This window comes from Melanotaenia boesemani, chromosome 10 (assembly GCF_017639745.1).
Source record: "Melanotaenia boesemani isolate fMelBoe1 chromosome 10, fMelBoe1.pri, whole genome shotgun sequence".
In the NCBI taxonomy this organism is placed as follows: Eukaryota; Metazoa; Chordata; class Actinopteri; order Atheriniformes; family Melanotaeniidae; genus Melanotaenia; species Melanotaenia boesemani.
The window spans coordinates 13503456-13512512 of NC_055691.1; the positions used below are offsets into that span (position 1 = coordinate 13503456).

General features: G+C 41.8%; 1 pseudogene; it reads right to left on the reverse strand.

The window, feature by feature from the left end:
- Positions 1–2075: 2075 nt before the first annotated feature.
- On the reverse strand, positions 2076–8395 carry LOC121647533 (annotated as a pseudogene).
- Positions 8396–9057: the final 662 nt, after the last annotated feature.

Genomic DNA, 9057 nt, shown 5'->3' on the forward strand with positions numbered 1-9057 from the left:
CGTTTGTGAGGCCGAAGGGCATGACCAGGTACTCGAAGTGGCCTAGCGGGGTCTTGAATGCGGTTTTCCACTCGTCTCCCTCCCTAATGCGGACCAGATAATAAGCATTGCGGAGGTCAAGTTTGGTGAAAACCGTGGAGTCTAATAAGGCATCGAACGCAGAGTCGATCAGGGGAAGTGGGTATTTGTTACGAATGGTGATTTTGTTCAGACCCCGGTAATCAATGCAGGGCTGCAGAGATTTATCCTTCTTTGTGACGAAGAAAAAGCCTGCGGCTAAAGGAGAGGAAGAATGTCTGATTATACCCGCATCAAGGGATTCCTGAATGTACTTTTCCATAGTTTCTCTTTCAGGTCTGGAGATATTATACAGTCTGCTGTTAGGAAGTGAGGACCCTGGCAGGAGGTCTATGGCACAGTCGTATGGTCTGTGGGGAGGCAGAGAGGAGGCCTTAAGCTTACTGAATACCTCGGTCAGGTCATGATATTCACTAGGAACTGCTGAAAGGTCCGGAGTTTCTGTTCCACTGTTGACTGCGTCTGTGGGGGGTCTGGCTGACCGTAGGCAGGATCGGTGGCACTCCTCGCTCCAGCCTGTAATGGTCCTGGAGGTCCAGTTAATGTGTGGGTTGTGGAGTGACAGCCAGGGATGACCGAGAACCAGCGGGGAGTCAGGTGCTGAAATCAGCTTAAATTCAATTAGTTCAGAGTGATTGCCGGAGAGTTTCAATTTCACAGGTGCGGTGGTGTGTGTTACCTGAGCGAGGGTTCGGCCATCCAGGGCTTTGGCAGTCATGGGTAGGGTCAAGGGTATCAGGGGTATCTGGGCGTCCTCTGCCAGACGGACGTCCAAAAAACTGTCCTCTGCACCTGAGTCGATTAATGCCTGGACTGTGAGGGTCTGATCAGAAAAGGATATAGTTGCCGGGATCTGGGTCTTGGTCTGGGTCTGGCCCGTCAGAATCCCGACCTGAACTGACGGGCCTGGTCTTTTGGCCGAACAGGACAGGTGGCTCGGAAATGTCCCACAACGCCACAATACAGGCATTCACCTGCTTGTAGCCGTCTCTGCCGCTCTGTCAGGGTTAGGTGTGTTCGACCCACTTGCATCGGTTCGACGGCTGAAGCGGAGGAGAAATCCTGAGATGGTATGGGTGGAGCAACCTGGATCTCCACAGGTGGCGGAGCTGAAACAAGACTGCGGCGTTCTCTGTACCTCTCCCGGAGGCGATTATCCAGACGGACGGCCAGGTCTATCAGGTCGTCCAACGTCTCCGGGAGGTCCCGAGTTGCTAACTCGTCCTTCAGGGTTCCTGTTAGACAATGCAAGAAATGATCCTTTAAAGCAGCTGTATTCCACCCAGAATCGGCGGCCAGAGTCCGAAACTCCACAGAAAATTCTGCCACGCTGTGGGCCCCCTGTCGTAGGGACATGAGACGTTTGGCCGCCTCTCGGCCCCGAACTGGTCCATCAAAAACTTTTACTAGCTCTGACGTGAAGGTTTGGTGAGACAGAGTGTGGAGGGGCGTGGTTTCCAGAAAAGCTTCCGCCCATGTAAGCGCTCGGGAAGTGAGCAATCCTATGATATAAGATACCTTAGATCGGTCGGAGGAATAGGTGAGTGGTTTCTGCTCGAAAATCAGAGCACACTGGAGGAGAAATCCCCGGCATTTTCCTAATTCTCCGGTGAAGGGTCTGGGATCCGGAATGTGTACCTCACGTACTGGAGTTGGCGGAGGTGGCGCGGAGACCGGCTGTGCGGCTGTAGGAGCGGAGAGCTGAGAAGGTTGGTTAAACAGGGCTGACAATGACCTTGTGATATCATCTAATTGTTTCTGCAGGGCGAGTTGGCCCTCTCCAAGAGATCGGAGTACCTGAGAGTGTTGACCTAGCAGGTTTCCCTGTGACGACACGGCGTGATGTAGATCGCTTCCTGAGTCAGGTTTCCTGGCGGCTGATTTGGCTTGCTCCATTGGATCCATGTTGTGGCTGGATTATTCTGTCAGGGCTGGTGTGTGTGGATCCAAGGAGAAGGGAACGTAAGGGAAGAACAAAGAACACTTTATTCGAGGATCTACAGATGGATAAGATGAGTTCGCTTGGAGGACGGGCTGGAGCGGGCAGACAGGATTTTCGGTATGGCGAGGTCCAGGTCGGAGGCTTGAGGGAAAGAGAACAAATACAGGTCAGCTTTCAGTTTCACCAAGATATGAACTAGACTTCGAGCTTGACTGGTTACCACAGTGAGTAGTATAATCCAGCGATGACTGGAGGTCCGGGTGAGGTTTATATGGGGATGAGAATGATGACTTGATATCCTCCAGCTGCGTAGTCCTAATAGCGGTGATGATAGGTGATCCATATATGGTCAGCAGGAAGCGGGAATGAGCATGGGCCATGACAGAAGTAGGTGGTACTGAACAGAAATAACTTCATATCTCTATAAAATGAGCACCTTAGAGAGGCCAAGTCTGGTCTGGACAGTAAGCGTGCAGATATGTTTGCGTTTCCACAACCAACCATAACCTTACCTGGGAGGTGGAGTTTCAGTTGGATAGCGATAGATCCCTCAGCTATGTACACTGTTAGACATTTCATTGGGTTTTTTACAGTAACTTACTGGCAACACTGTTTTATTAGATTTATTTATTAGAATGAAATAATTATTCAGTTTCAATAATTGAATAATTTGTTTAATAATTCTATTTATTTAATTTGTTTGAAACCAATATAATGAATCCAAATAGACACATATGTCACAAAATATAGTTCTTTATTTGAAACACTTCAAATGGTAAAAGACCTAGATTCGAATGTATAGAAAACAGTCATTTAAGATTCTCAATGACTCATGTCATTATGAGAAATAAATTTTACATGGGCTCAAAGCTCTGAAACTACAAACTCATTTTAATTATTAAGTTCTTTCAGTCAAAACATTCAGTTAATCCATGTTATTCGTCAAACTTCAAGTCATACTACTATTATAAACACATTTTACATTGGCTGCTGTAACAAACATCAATACTTTAACTTCAGATATTGTAACAAACTTTTAAATTCTTTCAGTATCAAACATGTTTTAAAAAAATCTTTTGAAAATAATTTCACAAAGACAAGACAACAGCAAAACTAATTACATAAATGGAATAACATGGTCTTATAAAGACTGGAATACATTACCTTTGATATTGTAAACAACACTTATATAACAGTGCAACGACCTGTTAGAATTCAATTTCATTCAACTCAAAAAGAAATGAGAACCTCATATTAACAGAACATATTTACGTGAAGTTCAAAAACATAAACGTTGGGTTGACTGCTAACTGAAAATTGACAGCACCAGTAAGAATAAGTACACATGTAGTTCTTTGATTGTGTGTGTGATGGATGGGGAACCTGGCCAGGGTGTAGCCCCCTCTTGTTTGACAGTAGCTGGGTTCAGCTGCAGCAGCACCGACTCTGTAAAGGGCAAGGAAAATAGAATATGTATTTTGTGTACAAGACTCTACACCAATTTAAAATGAAACGATTCATCAAATACTTCTTGTCAAGATCTGCACAAGCCTAATAATGGCCATTAGTTACCACCAAAATGTTAATATAATAATAACAAGATCATCTTCTGCACTTGCTTTATTTAGATGTCCTGAATAATTCTGCATCCTATGTATATATTGAGTATATCCTAATGTGAAGTGTCTCACTTAATCCAAGTTCTTCCACTCAAATTCTGTTAGCTGGCGGAGAAAGGGCAGCACCCTGTCTTCCTCTTGACTAACTCTCCGGTCTTCCGACTCACTTCAGTCCTTGCAGTGCATTTAGTTCCATCTTCTGGATTTATTCTAGAGAAAACTCTTCAAGCAAGAGAAAAAATGTTAAAAAAAAAACAAAAAAACAAAACAAAAACAAAACTTTTCAAACATATTATCAATGAAGAATCCATGTAGTTTGTAGATAAAGAAATCATAACATTACAGGCTATTGTTTAAAACAAGTAAGAGACAACAAAATTATTCAAATTTCAAACTACAAACACCATACAACTGTGTTGTAATTTGAAATCAAACCCCCAAAACAATATGGATATCACTCGCAGGGAGTAAGGCTAACTACATGGCAGCAACATGGTGTATAATATATTGTGTGGGCTTCACTGACCTGTTGCTGCATGCATGGTCTAAAGATTTAATAGGGTATGTATCAGTAGCTCCAGTGCATGAGGGGCCACTATACTGAAAGTTTTAGATGTTTCCCTGCTGTAACACATCTGACTCAAATTAAATTATTCACCATTAACTTGTCAAGTTCTGCACAAGTGTGGCAATGGCCCAGGAATTTGTGTTGCAGCAGAGAAACATCTAAAATCTTCAGGACAGTGGCCCTCAATGACCAGAGTTGCTGATCCCGATGATAAGACTTCCCAGCGCCTTTTAAAAAAAAGATACTGGAATGAATTCCAGCGTTGCACATGCTGGCTCCTGGTATTCAATGTTGAAAGCATAGAAACTTCCGAAAAACACAGACATTGCGTCTGCGAAGCCCAGGTGCTCATCCAAAGTGTAGGCTACCCTTCCCTCGATGCTCACCATCCATTTTGTGGCATCAAGGTATGTGGTCCCTAAAAGACAAAAACATTAGACACTTTAAAAACGCACACTTCAAAACGGACATACTTATTTGCAACAATTTGTACATCTTCTCTTACCCAGCATTATCAGTCTTGGTGATGATGGCAATGTCATGTCTCTCTCAATGGATGCATTTGTTGAAGCAGTCTTAAACACAAGAAAGCAAACACTTTTAAGCCCAATAATAACTCAGTTAACAATACGACACATTGCTGTTTGGACTATTTGCCAGCTTACATCTGCCAAAATAAAGACAGACTCCTCCTTTTCCACAAAGTGTTTCATCAGGAGTAGTACTGCTGCAATGCCCTTCTGTCATTTCTGAATTGTTGTTGTGTTACTGTCGAGATCCTGGAGAAGGCATTGAATGTCTTTTTTCTGATATTGCCTTCGGAAGAAGTCCAGAATTGTCTTTCCCTTAGTCTGAAGAGCCTCTCCAAGTCGATCACAAATGTCAATCTCAGTCAGGATTCTGAAGTGGTCACAGAGTCCTCATTTTGTAAAGAGAAATGGCCACTGCTGTTCAATCTCATTGATACTAGGAGGAGGGCAGCTATTAATCATATGACGCTGATATATATATGTCAGATTCATTGAATTATCAATATCTGGCCAGTCTGCAGCTCTAGGGCCAGCCGATTGAAAAGTGGCAACCATGTGTTTTCTTCTCTCCTCTAAAGACTGAGCTGTTTCTCCCTCTGGGAGACATTTTGGCTGCCAGTTTACGCAGCCATAGCTGTCCACTTTATACAGTGATGTTTTGATTGTAGCATTAGAATTGCTAGTCTGTGTTATTGTCCTTCTTCTCCATATCCTCTCACTTGTATTATTTTGATTAACATGTGCCACTCTTGTCTTCAGCTGGTTAATGAGGGAATAGTACCCTATTCCCATCTGTTCACCTTCTTCAGTCATGTCTGAAAAGGTCAAAGGATATTCGGAAACAATCATTATTGCAATTTCAATGCATGCAGCCCTGTTGGGATTTGGACAGTGCTCCTGCATAGCAGACACTACAGCTCACACCATTGCTCTCCTGTCTGCTGGGTTTGCCCTCTGCCCTCTTAACATTGCCTGGGACAGTGAAGCAGACATCTGTTCCCATGGAATTTGGAACAAGCTGATCCAAGAGTTTTGTGTTTTAATGAGGGTGGATCCAGGAAAATATGATTGTGTCTGAGGAAGTGTGAGGTAGGACCGTCCATTTTCTTTCTCTGTATCCAAAGATGAGAGGGGCACCGTCTCTCCACATGGCACAGAGCTGACTTCAGTGTTCACTTAGTCTTTTAGTTCTTTTAAGAAAGTAAACACATTAACAGATTTTTACAAATTTAAGTCATTTACAGTATAATCACTTTACATATAAAAGGGCATAACATTTATTTAATAGTAACTATTATAATTATGGCAATACAACAGTGGTCATTTTTCAGACAGATCACCCATGAGTGGTTTTACAACTTCAGTGTGTGCTCATACAATTTACAATATTTTTTTTTTTGGTCAGTTCAGAGACAACCTAAAGGCAGTGGTTTAAAATATTGTATTAAATAAAATAAAACCAAATCTCACGAAAGTTAACTGCTGGACGTTGACAAGAATGAAAGTAAAGAAAAAAAATTACCAGGGCATGTGAAAAGCTTAAATATTTACCTGAAAAGCTTGCTGGACGACCTTTCTCAAGAAGAAATAAAACCTTCGGACACTGCTGTGTTTATTGGTCCAGTACAGGTGAAATTCACTCCGGTATAATCCAGCGTCTCTCTTCAACACTCCTTCAGTTGTAAACTCCACTGAGTTCATGTTCAATGGAATCATTGTACAGTCGGATGTGTGGTAAATTACTGTAAAAATTACATGTTCTTTCTTCTTGGTGGTGCTTTGTGACACTATTTTAAATGGAGATTTAATCAACAAAAAGAAAATGTGTTGGTCTAAACAAGGAGCCATTCCTGCTTTGTTTTTATGCCAGGTCGCATGTGAAGTGACTTTTTTTTTCTCAATCAATTAGCAGTTAGCAGTGTATCAAACTCCACCCTTTCAGGTTGGGTCGGTGAGACTGGTACCTCAAGGGAAGGGTCCTAACAATTTAGGACGGGTCAGGTTGGATATTAAGGTACCCTTGCCAGTTTTTGTGAGTGGAAACAAAAAAAAATGTTTCCCAACCCACACCCGTCGGTGGAAACAAGGCTATTGATACTGAAGACCATACACAGATTTTAGACCAACATATGCCCAGATCCTGAAGGCATCTTCAATGAGGTTCCTACACATGTGCTTCGAATAAAACTGCATAGCTTCGTTCACTGGTACATCATGAAACACAAAATACAGTAACCTGGAGCACACCTTGGACTGATTGGAGGTCCATTGCAGATGACTGATCAAGTCAGATGTTTATCACTTTTAGTATTTTACATTCACTTTAGAGCAGGGTTTCTCAAATACAAATCTTAAAGGGTCACAAAGAAATGTTTCAATAAGTCAAAGGTCCGTTTATTGAGGTCAGCCAAGCCACATGCCATGATACTGTAATATTTAAAACTAAATGTCCTTTTCATTCAAAACAACAAAAGTACAGACTAAAATAAAATGCATTTTGACATAAATTCAAATAAATACTTCAATAAACCAACAGATTCACCCCTTGCCATGAATCAAAAAAATATATATTAGGAGGAAGGTTAAAGAACACTTGTTTTAAATAGAGACACAAAGAACCACAAGAACGAATGAAAAATGTATTCCTGTTCTAAGGTGAATCAAGCATCTCAGGAATTTCAAAACTAACATAGATGCTAAAATTCAAAATTTCATTTTAACAAAAAAATCAACAGCTTCCTAGAATCCTTTGGTAAACAAATATATCAAAATCTCAGGAATCAAAGTGCAATGACAAAAAGTGCAATGACAAAACTATTTTGAAGTGCCAGTGTCAAACACTGCTTAATGAGAGAAATGGTATCTTGTGTCTGTTGCCAAGGCTTTGAACTTTGGCACAAATGGTGTGATAGCCAGGCGGACACATTGATGCAAGTGTTCATTTGTGAGTCCACTGCGGTACTTGTTCTTCACCACATTCATTGTTGAGAATGCAGATTCACAGCAGTAAGTTGAGCCAAACATTTTCAGAATGTGAAGTGCCATCTTCTGCAGCAGAGGGAAATTAGCTGCAGTTACCAACTTTGTCCAGAAGGTGATAACGTCACACTGAGTTTCTTTCAGTGCAATGTTTTCTTGCAGGTCAGATTAACTCACTCTGCAGTGAAGCAGCTGTGGCCCATGGGAAGATTTGTTGTGCTTTTGAAGCAAACTCTCTCACCTTTCTCACCAGAAATGGATTGTGAATGCACAGAAGGACTTGTTTTCCCAATATGAAGTCATCAAAGCGTGTCTTGAAATTTTCAATCAGCATCTCCACAAATTCAACATGATGCTGATGATCCCCTTTTCCTTTGGTCTGTTCTAAAAGTTTGGGGAAGTGGAGCAGTTCCTCCTATAGGTGAAAATTAAAAAGGAATATGATGTTTACGTTCAAAAGGGCATGAAGTTTCAAAAAGTAAAATCCAAATAATGTGTGTGGTAGGAAATATTATTATTATCAGCCTACCTGTAGGTCAGTTTTGAAGACCTCCAGTTTCTTCTGGAAAGCACGCACTGCTGATATCAGCTCGCACACTGTGTTGTTCTTCCCCTGTAGCTTCAGATTTAGGTTATTCAGATAAGATGTTATGTCAGTCAAAAATGCCACAGCTTCCATCTTTCCTGGATTTTGCAGGAATTCCATGAACTGTTTTGCTTTTGTATTCTTTTGCTCTGACAGAAACACTTGTAATTCATTCCTAATTGCCCAAAAACGGACCTTGCCTTTGCTCAGTCATCTGATGTTGTTGTGCAGGAGCAAATCATCAAATGCTGCATTGACCTCTGTCAGGAATGTGTGCAGCAAGCGATGCTGCAGTGCAGATGATGCTCTCAATAAGTTTATGAGTCTCATCATTGTTGCCATGATTTCAGAGTAGGCTTCTCCAAGACTTGCACAAAGGACAGACTGGTGAATTATACAGTGGTAAGATATCAGGTGAGGGTGGAGAACTTTCAGGCGCTGAACCAGTCCTCTCTCTCTTCCCATCATAGCTGGAGCTCCATCAGTAGCAACTGACACAACTTTCTTCACATCTATTCCTTTTTTATTCAGCATTTCCAGTATTGCCTTATAAATGTCTTCTCCCCTTGTTTGTCCACAAAGGTTTGCCATGCCCAACACATCTTCAACAAACTCCCTCTTTGACTCATCATAATACCTCACAAACACCATCAACTGAGCATTATCAGTGGTGTCAGTGGACTCATCCACAGCTAGGGAAATGCACTCTGCATTTTTTTCCATCACGAAGCTGTTTAGCTACATTACCAGCCAGT